The following is a 16540-nucleotide window of genomic DNA, read 5'->3' on the forward strand; positions in this document are numbered from 1 at the left end:
AGAAGAGATGAAGAAATAGGTGAAGGAGAAGAGGATGTGAGGGATGAAGAGGAGGAGGCTGCTGCAGATTCACAAAGTGAGACAGGGAGTTTTTTTTATTATTATTTTCGATTTTGATATATTTTTTTTAAATTTAAATGTTACTTTTTAAAGGTGAAGTAAGTAGTTTATAGTGCCATCTAGAGGAGAGGCTGAAATTTACAACAAAGACCTGCTGCTCTGCTCACCCCCTCCCTTCCCTGAGCGCTACGGTATCCGCAGCCGGTCAAATGTCGTCCTCGTCGTCTTTCTCCGTGTCAGCAGATGAGGTTCGTGAGGTGAGGGAGAGGGCGAGCTACCGCGGCCGTAGCAGACGAAGCGGAGAGAGAGGAGGCGGGACTTCCGCTACAAGTAAAGAGACACTTGATTTGTTCTCTCGCGTTTGTCCTTACAGGCTCCGGTAGAAACATGGCGTCTCGCTGCTAACAGTGGCTATGCAACCGCGGCCCGCGAACATGTTATTTTACATGACTTTTTGAAACACTACGAAAATGAAACAAAAACTATTATACAGCGACTAGACAATGCAGGAGCACATAATATGTATAAAAAAGTGGATTTTGGGTTATATAAACCCATAAATACTACATAGTGTCCCTTTAAGAGCACTGGGGTTGTTGCTGTTGTTCATGATAAAACAGTAATTAGTATTTAAGTAAGTATTATTATGTTTGTTATGTTAAATCCATTTACATTTGGGGATTCTTGCGTACCGTCCTCCCATTCCACCCCCCTGCCAAGACCTCTTGCCACCGCTTTGCCACCCCATGTAGAATTTTCTAGATCCGCCACTGTGTGGATGATAAAGTGTACACATCATACCAGCATTATATTGAGTGAAATATCACATATTATACGTGCATCTTTCTGAAAACAAACACAGAGAAAGAGCAGGAACATATGCTCTTATTTCTAAAACATCTTCATCATCACGCCTCCCTTCTCTCCTTTCTCTCTCTGTTCTGGTTTTACATCTGCCTTGAAAACTTGCTCTTCTATCAACTCCGTTGATCTCCTCAGGCAATATCAGTCGAAATCCCTCACAGCGAGATCAAACATTCGGATTGATATGCAGTTCCAGGCACACTAGCCTGCGCTCCTGCATACCACGTCAGTGTCGCACTCGTTTGAAGGAAAAGACTCACTCTGTCTCATTATGTCAACATAAGGAATCATTATGTCATCATTAAGTTTGTGCCTTTCTTTTTGCACAGTATGTGGATTGGAGAATTGCCAGAGAGCTGCACGTCACACGATACAAATAAGGGTAAGTCGTTTTGGGTTAACCCGGCCCTTTAAATCTGATTATGTGAGTGTTTTTGAATTTGAATATGGTTGACAGAGAACTCAAACGCAGGATTGTGAGCAGCGCTGCAAAGCACGGTTATTTGGGACTTGTCAACGTTGGAGTTGATTTTTAGTTTTGCACTGTCTGGCACATACTGTACTTATCTGAGAGGACAGTGCCACAGCAAATGGAGAAATAACATGAGATAGAGATAATCAGTTGTGTCACACAGTGGTTGGACATGTCATTTCAAATAAGGATCATAGATGATGCTCCACAAGCCCAGCTTTAGTTTCTAACTCTACAGATGTATAAAATCCCTGTTCTCTTAATCGCGTTGAAAAATCCTACTTGGTTTTACTACTACTCTAACCTCATATAAATTTAGTGTGTTCACATAGATTTGTCTCTGTTCAGAGGAGAATGCCCCAATCTAAAAAATACGTTTTAATTTAATTTGCATTTCTCCTGTTAAAATAAATGCCACTGCTGTATTTATTATCCTCCCAGGTTCCTAAATGTCACGGCTTCTCTGCCTGATAAATATCCTTATCCTTAATTCAGATAACAATCTTTGAGCACGGTGAAACTAACCTGGTCAACATTTGTTTTATGTCACCACAGAAAGTTTCTTCTTATGAGTCGTACCCCACTTTGTGTTGTAACATTATACAGGTGCTGTTTTTCTATTTGCCAACAGCAAATGCTTTTCCCGAAAACTCATTAACTTTGGTTTTTTTCTGTGTTGCTGCAAGAAAAAGTGTCTCTAATCATGTGAATTATATGTTTGTCCTATACATCACTGGCCTAAAACTCCCCACACTCTATAATATGTTGTTTCCCTGAGAGAGAAAAAAAAGAGACATAAAAATAATAATAATAATAATATGAAATACAGTCACACAGCCAAACACATTCATCATAAATGTCTACTGTCAACCCCTTCGTGCGTTTTCCATTATCGTGCTCTCTCAACAACATCTAAAAACAAAATAACAGGCAGAGTAAGTCATGTGGCCTATGATTCCCAACATGGCTGATTAATGCCTGTCACTTTTAATAAAATCTATCAGCAAAGAGTCGCTCGTACAGAGGAAAGTTTTTGATTTCCTGCACAAACTGCATCAGTGAGAGCAGGAGTGGGAGAGTTTCATCTTTCTCCTTCAGTGCAATCAGCCCCTCTGGCCATCACACAAGTAATAGGCTCTAATACATGAGGCAGAAGATTGGTTCCTTCTGCTCCAAATAAATAACTACAATAACTCAAATGGTACAGTTCAGTTGAGTTAATCGAGTAGTAAAGTCCAAAAAGGTCTATCAGTTTTTGGTGGAAGTAGGAGACCAGTTACAGCATGTGTTCATAGAGTTTAAGGCAAAATATGGATGTTCCTTGCATGGAGATATAAGGAAATGATGATGTTGGTGATAAAGGAACAATTTCTAGATGAGTTCTAGGTCTTATTAAGTGTCATTTAACCCTGAACAGGGGTGTCAAATATATTGCCCGTGTCCCACTAGTGGTTCCAATCCGGCCCCCAGGGTGAATTTGTGAAAATGTATTAAATATTATATTTTTCAGTGTCAGATACATGTACATGGTAAATTTAGGCATAATATTGTTGAAATTGCACTTCTTTTTCTTAAGAAATGTCAGATTGTTCATAACGTAATGTGTTTTGTAAAAAGATAATGGCAATCATTTTGAGTGCTTGTTGTTCATAGGTTATTATGCTATTATTTGACCGGTCTGGCCCACTTGAGATCAAATTGTGCTGTATGTGGCCGCTGAACTAAAATGAGTTTTACACCCCTGTGCTTTAACACCGAAGCCTCAAATTGTCTGTGTGGCCTTTTTTTTTTTTTGCTTATTGCACCTATAAAAGATCCAGAAAATGACCTGTGACAAAGCGCTTTTGCCGTTTTCTTCAGAACACTTTGAACTTTTGATACCTGGCATTTGTTATTTCCATTTTACTGCATGTTAAAAGACTGGTTTACAAAAAACAGACAGAAAAACACTGTTGCATTTTGAACAGTATAAAACAAATTTCCAATCAAGCATCAACATACTCCATTGGTCTCAAAGGCATCACCAAACCTCAAGCCGTCTTCATGGCATTTTTGGATCTCCTTGAGGTCACAAAGGCGCTGATTTTCCCGTCTCCCTGTATCAGCGTCGGAGAAATTACCGTAATAGCCACACGTTGGCTTGGAAGTGCAACTTCCTAGCTTTCAGAAACCGCTGGAATTGTTTTCTGATAGCACAAACTGTTGCGTAATTACGGTAATGTAAAGAGTGGTTGCCCAAACAAAAAAATCTATGTAAAAGGGTTAATAGTAGATTTCTTTATTTAAAGGAATATAAGAAGACAGGATTGATGATGACATAATGATGTTTTTTTTTTTTTCCTGAGTAGACCCATCTAATTTGTCTACAACAATGTCATTCTAAATTTGGTAACTGACTGAAGTGACTTGGCATGACATGTTCATTGAGATATCGAAATAAAAAATGTGAAAGCTTAGATTGTTTTTACATTTTGCTGCAAAACTTAAAAAATAGATAAATAAGGGAAATCACACTTCAGATAAATCAGTTGAGCAAAATTAGACCCAAAGCTCCATGAAATAGAGCAAAACATTGTTCGAATAACACTGTATCACACATTGATTTTTTTTTTTATTATTTTGTGATTTAAATTACTGCAGTGTATAACAATCAGCAAATTATTTCATCTGCCAAATCTCCTTCAGTGCATCATTTTATTCCATGAGGGTCGATGGCAATGACGCATAATATCAGAGATATAATGTTCTGCTGTGATGAAGGAAAAAGAAGAAAATTACCTTTGATTTTACCTGGTCTATTACAACCACTGGGTATTGATATTAATAACTTTTTCTTGATGATGTAAAGTAAGACCATGCCTGTAATAAAATAAATAGAACAAACAGAACACCGTTGGCTATCAAAACATCATTGCTGTAGTCTAATGTAGCTGTAGAAAGAAACCAAATCTATAAATAAATAAGGGGGGGGGGGAAAGGGTTGCAACCCACTATGGAAGGAAACAAAAACTGGAGGAAAAGTGGAAGGAAATGAAAGAAGTGTTTGAATTCAATAGTTGTTGCACATGGCTGTTGCATGTGGAGCTGAGGGTCCTTTCAGTCTGTCTGCAGCTCAGACAAAATGTCACTCGTTGATGGGCACAGACGCAGGAGACGTGTCCTTTGTGGCTGTCACTCTGATGTGACATGCAAAGATCACAATCTGGATCACTCATCAACATGCACTACATCCTCCCAGCAGTGTGTGTGTGTGTGTGTGCAGTCTTCTTTTAAACTTCTATTGTCATTGCTGTGAAGTAAACACAAAACAAATATATTGTACAATATATTGTTTATTCATTTATTAACTTTTATTTTCTGTTTTCCAATGAGGACCTGCTCAAGATAGGCATATACTATGCTTGTTAAAACACTAGTATTTCCAATTTGTCATCAACAGGATCAGATTTCTTTAAAAACATAGGCAGGTAGAGAGCGTGAAGACTGACTCCCAGTCACAAATTTAACAACTTCCCAGAATTTGTCAGGAATATTTAGGTTCTCAGTGGTGACAGACAAATAATACTCTTATATGATTTTTTTATATGACACTTGTTTTAACTGTCTAAAAACAAGCCAGCAGAGGAACCTGTTTGCCTTGTCTTAGTCCAAGCTTTTGTCACCTTTATATATCCATCGTGTATGGCGTTGCATATCTCGGACCCTGGTATACTCGCGTGTCAGGGTCCTGCGGTATCCCACTTCACCATCGGGTGACGGGACACGTCTGGTCACAGGGCATGGGATGATGAAGAAGAAGAGGATAAATGCACAGGTCCACGTGAGCAGAGAGCTTCATTGTGCAACCATGGCAACAAGAAGTATACACTGCTAGAGGACGAGCGAGGAAGAACTTCAGCCTCCCATCTTTCGGATCCATAGCACCCTTTCCTTGACGACGACTTCTTCTGTTGTCGAAATGGTTTTTCTGCTTGCGTGAGCGGAGGCTTATACTCCGGGAAGTTCATTCCGTGCTTGCACTGTCCACGCGCACCCAATGCACTCTGTGCACGGACTGTGCACGTGTTTCGAAAAAAGGGAGCATGTTTATCGACGATTTGCATAATGCCAACTCTAAAGAATTTATAATCCACTCCTCTGTCCTGATTGTGCGCCTCTGTATATAAAAATGTAAACATATATTGCTCTTAAACAGTAATTCTGCCTGCTGTCACACCGTCACAATGACACTTCATATATGCAAACACAACTCAACCAGAACACTCTTGGGAACAACAGAGATGTGATGAAGGACGGGGTCGTCACGGTAACCTCCGGGGGTCTAACTACATATGTCAGTCACATACCCATGCTGTCAACATCAACTCCTTCATTTACTAGAGAATGGAGGTCATGCAACCTAAGGAGGAGCGTGTTAATGGCAAATGCTTGTATGACTGTTTGGGAGTCTGACCTCTACATGCTCGATGCTGCTGAATAAAGTCACGACGGCGCTTCCTCTGCATATAAATGTAAATCTTGGAAGATTGAGTTGCATACATATATGAATAACATTTTTGTCCTTGTGTATTAGCAGTGAATTTAATATACGTCTTTGTGTTGGGGGAGCGCTGTCACATGCTCTGAGCTTGTCATCCCAGTTACACACACTGATTTTTCCTCAGGGTCATCACTATAAATGTACCTTTTTCGTATTGTTTTCAACACAAAGCAGTGTTTTAGCATAAATGCATGGATTACTCATGTCTTGATCTGTGTGCTGTTTCTTAATTGGCCCAATTATATAGGACGCGATGCCCTTCTGATGATTATTAATACATAATTAATGCTTAAACACTGGTTAGCAAACAATCGGGGCAGAGCAACGGCATGAAAAACATGGATTTGTGAGATTTTAAATGAAGTCCTGAAGCAACAAAGTGCAGCAAGAGTCGAATTTAATTAAAGTTTGTAAACCAGTTTAGCCAAATACATATATATATAATATATATATATGCATTTGGCTAAACTGGTATCCTTCATATTATGAATTACAATCATCGTTTTCTTTGTTGATACATGTCTATGTTAATCATATTGCAAAGGTATAAATATACTTCGGCATCATTTAAATACAGATGTGTCAGGAGTTATTGGATAAACTAATGCATGTTTCATTGCTGTGCAACAGTCGCCTCTTTGTCACCTATGACAATGTGCATTTCAGGCATTAACTATGATAATGTTACATTTTCTTATGGTTATGTTTGTGCTCTATAGATTTCATTGCAAACTAAAACCGTTTTCGTGATTTTAATACCGTATGTGTTGCTGATTACAGCTTGAAGTGGCGATAAGGTCTTAAAATATTTTGAGAAGGTCTTGGAAAAAGTCTTAAAAAGGTATTGGAATCAACTTCAGGATTCCTGCATATACCCTGTTACAGTGTTCAGCATGTTTTGTTCTATACCTGGAAATAAAAAAATGGATTCAGACTTCAGGTTTGAAATTTAACTGTTTCCCAAGGATCACAGGATACCCATGACTACATGCACTGTATAAAAAAATAACTGAGTCCTCAGTTATTTGTGATTGGGTCACATTGATACCCTGTTGGTCGTGCTCGCACAGCGTTTGATATTTCACCAGCGGCGTCATACGCTGCTCCAAGCTGTCAGTGTTACAGATGCGTCCTTTCCTGTTGCATCTTTCATGAACCGGCCCTGCTCCTTGTTGACAGTTCATGAGGAACCTGATTTAAAATCCACGTTTCTTTCTTCTTTTTTTTTTTTTCTTCTTTCAAAGGGGCTGCTCTCTGAGCAAGAGCCTGCTGTCCCTCTTTGAAATGATAATAGGGCCACATGGACTAAGTCATGCAGGTGAGGGAGCTAGATTCAGTCTGGTGTGGAGATAGAGGGGGATGAAGAATATAAGAATCTCTGCATTGGGCTTCATTCAGAAAATCAGGCTGAACTGTGTCAGATGTTTTTTCAGGGCTGTGTTTCAATCAATTCACTCATCAATTCCTGTTTTTCAAATCAGTTCAGTATGTGATCGTAGATCAGATCTCCTGCGGCTTTTTGCCTGTAAGTATGTGTGTTGACATCAAACAATGATAGAGTCATATCTTCTTCTTCTTCTAAATTCCCCCTATTGGAGATCAATAAATCTATGTGTGTGTGTCTAATCTCATCTTAAATATCTTCCACTTCAATATTGAGGGGTCTGACAACTTATATATTGTGTTGTTGTTGATGATGACCCACAGAAAAAAAGGTTTCTGTGCCGTTCACATTCAGACGTCACGACACTTGTAATTAAGAATATATCTGATCTGTGATGAATCAAATTTAAAGATGCATTATGTAATAAATCTAAAGCAACTGGCCATAAAATCCTCTTAATATGTCACAGAAACTCAGGAATAATGTTCATATAACAAACTGAACTCACCAACAACAACAGTACAGACAACATATTTGCATTAAAAATATCTTTTGCAGACCGCAAATCATGTAGGGCTATTAACTACGACTGGTCGACTACTTGGTCGACACGCTCTGGTTCGACCACAATTGTGATTGAGTTTCTTTGGTTGATTACAGCCCTAAAATCATGTTTATGTTTTGAAATCATGTTTTGGCATGTGGCGCCACTTACCGCCGTCTACCAATCATTGCAGTCCGTAGAGTCTCAGCTGCCGAGCAACCACGGCTTGCCAGTTACGTCTGAGCTACAATGGCGGAGAAAACAAAACCTAAAAGGCCTCAGTATTTTGAATTTGACTGTAGTAACAGTTTTTGGCCACATTCGTACACATATGGCGCCTTAACATGAATGAATGAATGAGATTTGAATAATGTGGCTGGTAATTTGTGTGGCTGAACATAGGATCAGTTGGAAGGAAACAGGACACAATAAAACATGGGATGGAATTGAATTGAATTGAATGGGGAGATGGAAGAAATAATTGTCAGAGGATGAATATTGGGTAAATGTCACAGCTGGGTTTGTTTTTGGATTTGAAAACTAGTCAAAGGTAGTGGTTTTATTTGTAAAGTGAGGAGCACAGAGGGCAACGGAGAAGACTCACTGCATTACTGGCACCAAGAAGAACACGGCTAATTGTCTGGCAAGGAAAGAACAGCGATTACGGGTCCTTTGTGGACAAGATAATTGCAGACAGGTGTGGAGGAGAGCTATATCGATTAATGCAGGACTGTCTTCCTAACACATGCAATCTTTATTTTAACAGCAGTGCATATAAAATATATATATATGTATATATATCATGTTTCCCATCGAAGGATTAACAGTTGTTTATTTTTAATCTGTAAATATGATCTTGCCCTGGATTAGTCAACTGAGCCCAACTATATTGACATTAGGATCCACAGATTAGAAAATAACCTTGGGATTTTTTTCAGTCTACTGTGCTAGAGTGAACTTTTAGAACTACTTGATGAGTAGAGCTAAATCAGTCTGAAAAGGTAAACGTTCACAATTAGGGATGCTTGGACTAATCTTTTAGGATTTGTTTTTAAAAGTAATAGTCGTTTAATTGTTTGCAGAAATCCAGGTCTAAAACAATCTTGTATTTAGATCTTTATAAAATGTGAGTTAGGGACCTGTTGTATTGAAATTTAAAAGTAAAATGCCCTTTGAGAGCTCTTCAGTATCCAGTCCAAGATGCTTTTGATACATATGTATAATTACCCTTGAACTGAGTTGAACTTTCAATACCATTTTACTGAAAGCTCCATTACACCGTCTGTTTTGAAAGATGAGGAAGGTCACAAGTACTTTGATGGGATGCTCTGTGTGTGTGTGTGTGTGTGTGTTACCATCTCAGATGAGAGACTTTAGTGTGAGGTAGCGATGAGAGCGCAGCACTACACAGGTTTATATTTATCTCAACCTGGCCACTTGTACGTCCTCGTATATCTCTCTCAGTGCAGCACTGCACTCTCCATGGTTTTTAAAGAGCGGCATGTACCTCCAGCAAACTGAGGTTAGAGCCGGCAAGTGGGACATGTGCAGCTGTCAAAAAATGAGAGTATTTACAGCTTGTCGGAAAAAAAATTCTGGAGTGTTGCTGTCGACTTCGGCTGACTTTCAAACTTGAAAACGTTCTTCTTTTACAGAAGAAAGTATATTTAAATCAGAGAAAGCTCAAGTTTTAACATTGAATGTTAAAATGACGGTGTAAAAATATAGTGTAATGGAAAACAATAGATATTTAATAGGGAAAATACAGTTAACATAGTTCCAATACAAGTAATGCAAACTGATGTGCTGTACGTAGAGTTTATAGCTATTAACATTGCGTAACACATTCAAACGTAAATGCATATATATAACAACTTCAAGCCAAACTACATTACACACAATAACAATTGTCAAATGATACATATAAGACATAATCAGTACAATATGATAAAACCTGCTAAAAGTACACTTGGTAGTACTACATTAAAACACAACCTGCAAGTCAAATAAACATTATATCGTGAAAACTTCCATAAGATATTGGCTTTTATTCTAGTTTTTTTTATAGGTGTTTCTCCAGAATAAGCACCTTACTTATTATGAAAAACATCCCTGTGGTTAAAAACATACATTTCACTTCTATGTAAAAGTGGGCACATTGTATTGAAAGGTGCTTATTATTGCACAATGGCTTTTCGAAAAATGTACTCGCACTGGTATTTTTTTTGCTACTGCTTTGTCTTTGTGATGGTGAACAATTAATAATAATTATACCTGAAAACCACTACGGACATGAAAGCTGTTTTTGCATTTTTATGTTAAGGCTACGTCTCACAATACATGCTCTTTTAATTCATATGCATTTTTAAACCAATATACAGTTAGACGTGTTCGTTATAATGCAAACAAAAGAGAAGAGGGAAATGCATCAATTAGTGGATCAACCAGTTCGAGTCTAATTCACGAGCAGCAGACAAAATATTCCGTGTTTGAAAGTTTGTACGAATCGGAAAAACAAAGTGAGCTCAACTGTGTATTTAGCTGACGTTTTTACTTTGTATTTATGTGATGAATGCACCGACGCTCCCATACATTAATCTTCCCCCTCCACACACACACACACACTCCTCACCTGCATTTGCATCTGCTTGACAACATGTTTCTAACTGCTCTACATCCATTTTTTTTTCTTTTTTACCTCCTTCTGCGCTCTGAAGACAGCGACTGCTTTCCCCCCTTTAGTTGTGTGTCAGTCCTGGAAAGTGTTAGCGCCATGCTGTCTTAATTATATTGCATTAGCTGCCGTATCATGCGTAAAGGCTTCCGAGCAAAAGGGAGTCACTGAACACGTTTGGCCTGTAGCTTCCGTCTCGTCTGGCTCACGCGTGTGTGTCATCGAGGCAGTATCCGACTACATGAAGTCAGTTTGTGTGGCATTTAATCTGCAGTTACGATATATATAAATACATAATTAGTAGCTAGAGGGTTGATTTCTGCTCATTTGTGTGAGTATGGGCATGTGTGTGTTGTATCTACAGTGTTGTCAGTCAGTTGGGGCCCATGATGCGTAATATTTGATCCACATTTAGCCATAAAACGGGTGCAAGCTGTGTCATACAGATGTGTACTGCCTAAAGGTCTCTACTCATGCTCTCGTTCCAGTGCACATGTAAACTAAACAGGTCATCTGAAATGTATTTCCCTTCTGTTCTTCGGGATTAGCTAACTGACGTGGTTTGTTTCAATGCATAATCCTTCTTTTATTAAAATTGTCTTCGGAACTACTGTGTAATCTACGAGAGGATTATTCCTGTAATCTTAAAAAATCCAGGATGGCTATCAGTCTCCCTAACATAAAAAGGGAGATGTTGGCATCATGCAAAGACTGACAGCCGGCTAACTTCTCAATTTAGTTGTAGTTGTGTCGGTGGTGTTTGTGTCCAATTACTGTACGAGTGGAGCCTTTCGCAGCTTTCTTCGCACGTCTACATTTACATTCCCGCATCTATTTTTGTCGGAGCAGCTTGTGTCTCTGAAATGGAAATGTCACTCGTCAGTGTAGACATAATGCCAGTGTTGTCGTCGTCGACAACTCTTCATCATAATGTGTAGCAACAAACACGTTGTTTACGTGCATGTTAACAGTCAGATATTAGTCGGACTAAGATAATTCGGGCTTTCAGAATGTCGTGTATACTAAAATCAAGCTAAAATCAAGCTAGTCTCAGACTAACATACCTGGATAATGTGATTAATGGTCCATTTACTAAACGCTTAGTCAGACTGGAGTTGGACTTGGTGTTCTGGGCATGCACCAAATATCCTCTCTGGCTTTTAACCTGGAAGTAGAAATAGATGAGGTACAGTATAACTGCAGTACTCTTGCAGCACGAGCCATCTCAGCGTTCGCCTTTTGCTTTTCTCTGAGGGTAAATTTCAACAGGAAACTGATTCAATACGCATTAGCTTATAGAGCGATACAGCGCCACCTAGGTGGAGTCAGACATAAATGGCCAATAAATGAATCATATCCTCGGAGTGTAGACTCGAGACTCGGCGAGTTGTCTGATTGGCTGTCTTAGTCAGACTACGGCCTTAGCTCGATTAAAACTGTGCATCTAAACATACTGAAAGGGTATAATTATGTTTAAATAATGAGCGGTCTTTCTTTAATATGCTTGTAAAATACAAAAAAAAAATATACTCAATGTTTGCTTGTTTTATCTTGTCACCAAAATGTGCCACACATGCATCCAATGGACATCTGGAGAAACATTCTCCTCTGCAGAAATGATTGCAGATTGATGAATGCTTATTCAGATTACGAGGGTCCTCGACATGTGCAGGCAGCCTTGTGTGCACAGAGCAACCGTAATGTATAAACATGACTGCATAATCTCATTGAACACGAGGGTAAATGATGCTTTAATAAGACGGCCACTTGAGTCACAGGGTTGGTCCTTTCCCCTGCAGGCACAGCAAATGAACCCAGTCTGAAAAATCAACCAAAGTATTTGGTTTAATTGGATCTATTACTACTGCATACTGCACTGGTGAACCAGTGAATGTAGATTTTGCATAAAAGCAAAAATGTGCTTGGAGACATCTGAGTCTCATTTGTGATGGAAATTGTGTCTGATTGAGATGCAATAATTGTTAATGCAATTTACTACCCCCACCCCCCAGTTTCCATGGGTACAAAGCAAATCTTGAGGTCTGTCTGCATTTCAAGCAATTTTTCTGTTTCTAATATTTCCTGTCGCGTGTCTTTGAAGACATTCAATATATGACGCATTGATTGAGGGAAGATTGGAAAATATGCTTCATTATACTGCCAAATATCGAGTTGTAGGCTACATGTGGTGTCTGTTTAAGCTGTAGGTGAGAGAGTTGATATGATAATACTGCGTCTATTTCATTCTACATGTAAAACAAGTTGAATTGAAAACTTTATTTTCCTTGTGTCTGAGTAGAGTAGATTTTCGTCAGGTGCTCCAGCTTCCTTCCACAGTCCAAAGACATGCAGATTGTGGTTAAATTGACGGGAGACTAAAATGGCCATAGGTGTGAAGGGGAGCAATAAACAGTTGTTTATCTTTGTATGTTGGCACCGTGACAGTCTGGTGACGTGTCCGGATTGTACTCTGCATCATGTCCAACGTCAGATTGAATCCAGCTCCTCTTATGACCCTCTATGGATTAGAGCTAGAGAATGGCTGGAGCTCTATTGTCCAATTAACAGTATGAAAAAGCTATAAAAACAATGAAAGAAACATAATCAACAAAGACATAGGACAACACACACACACTCAAACTTGACTTGAACTGCCATTAAACTGCAACGGGATTTTTATATTCTGTGTTCTGTGTGTAGTCAATAAATTGAAATAAATGTAGAAATAACCAACTGCAAAAGACCAGTGACACACACACACACAGCATCCAAGTCTAGATAATGTTTTAGTGTGCAGTAACTGCAGATTCAGCACAGTCTGACCTTGTCACGGTGTCGCAGCTTCTTTCACCAGCCAACCCTCCCTTTAGGGTTTGTGGTATAGTTTTGTTAAAAATCAAAATGGATTGCTATTCCATTGGTTTTCTGCTGACAGTAACCTATTGTGACTAGGTGAACACATTAAGACCATGAGGGAAGAAGTATGAATCACCCCCTAAGGAACTGCACGGAAAATAAACTCTGTTTGTGTCCTTCACATTGTCGCTATCTGACTCTCTGCTGATTCTCGCAGCTTTTTTTGCTCTCTGCTTCGTTCCCAATTCAGCACATTGGAATTACTCACTTTGTGTTTGCACACTCACCAATTCAAACTCCAATTGTGCACATTTTCATTCATGAATGTTTCATGATTAGTAGAAAGCCAATGTGCATTTGTGAATGAACCGTCATAACATTTTGGCAGCTGTCTATTTGGGTTTTGCAGATTATGTTGATTAGTCTCTCGGCTGTGAGGCACACAAACACTCAGGAGGATGTCAATTAATGTTTTTTTTCTCTCCAAGTCATTCTCCTTAATTAAGCACAGTCGGGCTCTCCAGTGTTGATGCACAATAATACATATTTGTTCCCTCAATCCAGAAACGTCTGTAAGTACTTATCTGAAATTACTTGGGTTGCCACCTGCTTTTCTTCTCACCAAGACAGGGTATGATTAAAGCCTCATGAGGAATTTTCGTTTGAATTGTCGAGTACCCTGATGGAGTACTACGGCTCCACACAGTGTCCATGAGAGAACTTGAAATGACGTACCAAAAATACTGTGGAATTCATGTTACTGTTAATCTGGACAAGTGCCTCATGTTTTCGTGTAAATATGTTGACTCTGTTGACTAATTTTCAGATTCTCCCGGAATTGTTTTTGAAAACATTGAATTTTAGAACACCAACGGAGAAGAATCCGAAAAGTTGGCTTAGTGCAAAACATGTACAAAGATTACTTCATGCACGTGAGGGTGCACGACAAACATGATCAAACACCTCCGAGTTCATGGAGTACAAATAAATGAGTGCCCCGTGTCTGACGGTGTTCATCCGCTGCCCCTTCCTACAGCTCCAGCTCGTTTGTTTGTTTGATATTCTGCACCAGGTTAGCCCATCAGTGGGAGCACGGTGACATATGTAAGTACCTGCAGCATCATACACTCAGGATATTTGTAAATGTGAATAATGTAAAGCTCTCTTGTGAAAAGTGTACCTCTGTGAAAAGAAAATGTGTAATATTTATATTCAAGTTCATTGATATTTATATACTGGTTGAAAACAGCCCTGTGAGAAATTCATATTAAAGTTCATAAAAAGTAAAAAGTGCATAGAATTAAAATTCATGGAGAAGTTTGGACTATTTCATCCAGAAAGACCTTTGGTCAGCTAGCTCGTATCATATATGTAAACTTTTTTTTGACTTTTTTTTACGAACCAGAATCGAAACAAGGCATCGTACTCGGAACCGGAATTGTTCAAATTCAACGATCAACGAAGTGTCTGAAATACGTAAGTGTTAGACCCCCATTTTTGCCCAAACTAAAACATATCTGAGCATCTATAAGACATTTATAAATGTTGTACAGACCACACGTTTCATGTAGTTAGTTTTCTCACAATCTGAGGTCATTTTTCACAATTTCCGCGTTTGCTTTCGTACTTTACTGAAACAAACCTAACCTTTTGAATAATGTAATCAAGGATTACTGAAGGAGGAAGACAAGACAAACAATGAAAGAAAACTCACTCATCTGTTGGTTAATACAGGGCCGCATACACTCTTAGAAATAAAAGTGCTAAGTAGAACCATATAAGGTTCTTCGGCTTGTCCTCATAGGAGAACCCTTTTTGGCTCCAGGTAGAACCCTTTTATAAAGGTTCCACCTGGGACCCTTTTGGAGGATTCCACCAAGAACCCTTTTAAAACCCTTTATTCAGGAAAGGGGTTTTAAAGGGTTCTCTGGATCAAAATGGTTCTTACTGGAACCATTAGTGTTACCAATAATCCTTGAAAAACCCTTTATTCAGGAAAGGGTTTTTTTCAGAAGCAAATGGTTCCAGTTAGAACCTCAGCCCTTGTAGAAGGACCCTTTTGAAACCCTTAATTCTAAGAGTGTAGGAGCTCACAGTTGATTGTACAGATCACAGTTGTGATATATTTTCCTCTTCTATCCGATCCTTTGCCTCATTCTCACTCCACTTCTAAATATTAGCCATTACTCCCGAGCAAACTAACAAGGGTTGGATTAAGCAGGAGCTGGTGTGAATGCACCCTGAGATTCTTATTTCACTTGGTGTGAATGTGAGAGGTCTCCTGGAGATCTGTCCAGGGTGTACCCTCAACCAGTATCAGCTGGAATTGGATCCAGCTTCCCACATGACCCTCTTACCATGAACTCATACAAAAAACAGTGGAGGCATCATCAGCTGAGATGCTGCACTCTCTCTTTGCTCTCACTGAGTGTAGTAGAAGTTTAGAAATGTTTATCTTTCCAAGTGTGCTGTGTAAACGCCAGCCACTTACTGTAAATTAAGTTCTGCAAACACACACCAATCAGCAAATCTAATCCCTTTTATGCATTTGAGCTCAAACAGAACCATGTTGCCATTGCTTTAGCAACGTTAGCAACTCTTCCTACATATAACTATAATGCTGCTCTGGCGAACTTAGCTTAACTTAACTTCCAGCACCAAGCATCAGGAAAGCCAAGTATTGAAATGTGCAGCTATGGCACGGAGCATCTCACATTCATCCAATGGACATTCAATTGAGGCACACACTCTCCCAACAAGTGTGTCTCACAGGTGTGCCTCCCAACAGTCAGCTACGGAAAAACATCGTGTTTCAAAGTAGAAGCATTCAGGTGTTTCAGTTTCCCCGATTCCTCCCTTTTTTTTTTTGTCGACAAAGCTTTATTGTAAATGCAGGACATACATATGCAGCTTCATACTGGGGAGCCCTGGTATTTAGTTAACTGTAGAGTTCCCAAAATAATGTTTTATGAAGCTCCACAGCTTCTTCTTGACAGGTGACGGGAGAACTGAACTACAGAGCTGTGTGAGATGTAGCAGGTCAGTACAGTTGCTGCCGTCATATTCTGCAAACTCAACCTAAGGTGAAGTGGCAGGTATTGGATAATGATAGCTTTTGGCGACATTAGTATAATGGCAATTCAGTG

This window comes from Microchirus variegatus (assembly GCF_963457635.1).
Source record: "Microchirus variegatus genome assembly, chromosome: 4".
NCBI lineage: Eukaryota > Metazoa > Chordata > Actinopteri > Pleuronectiformes > Soleidae > Microchirus > Microchirus variegatus.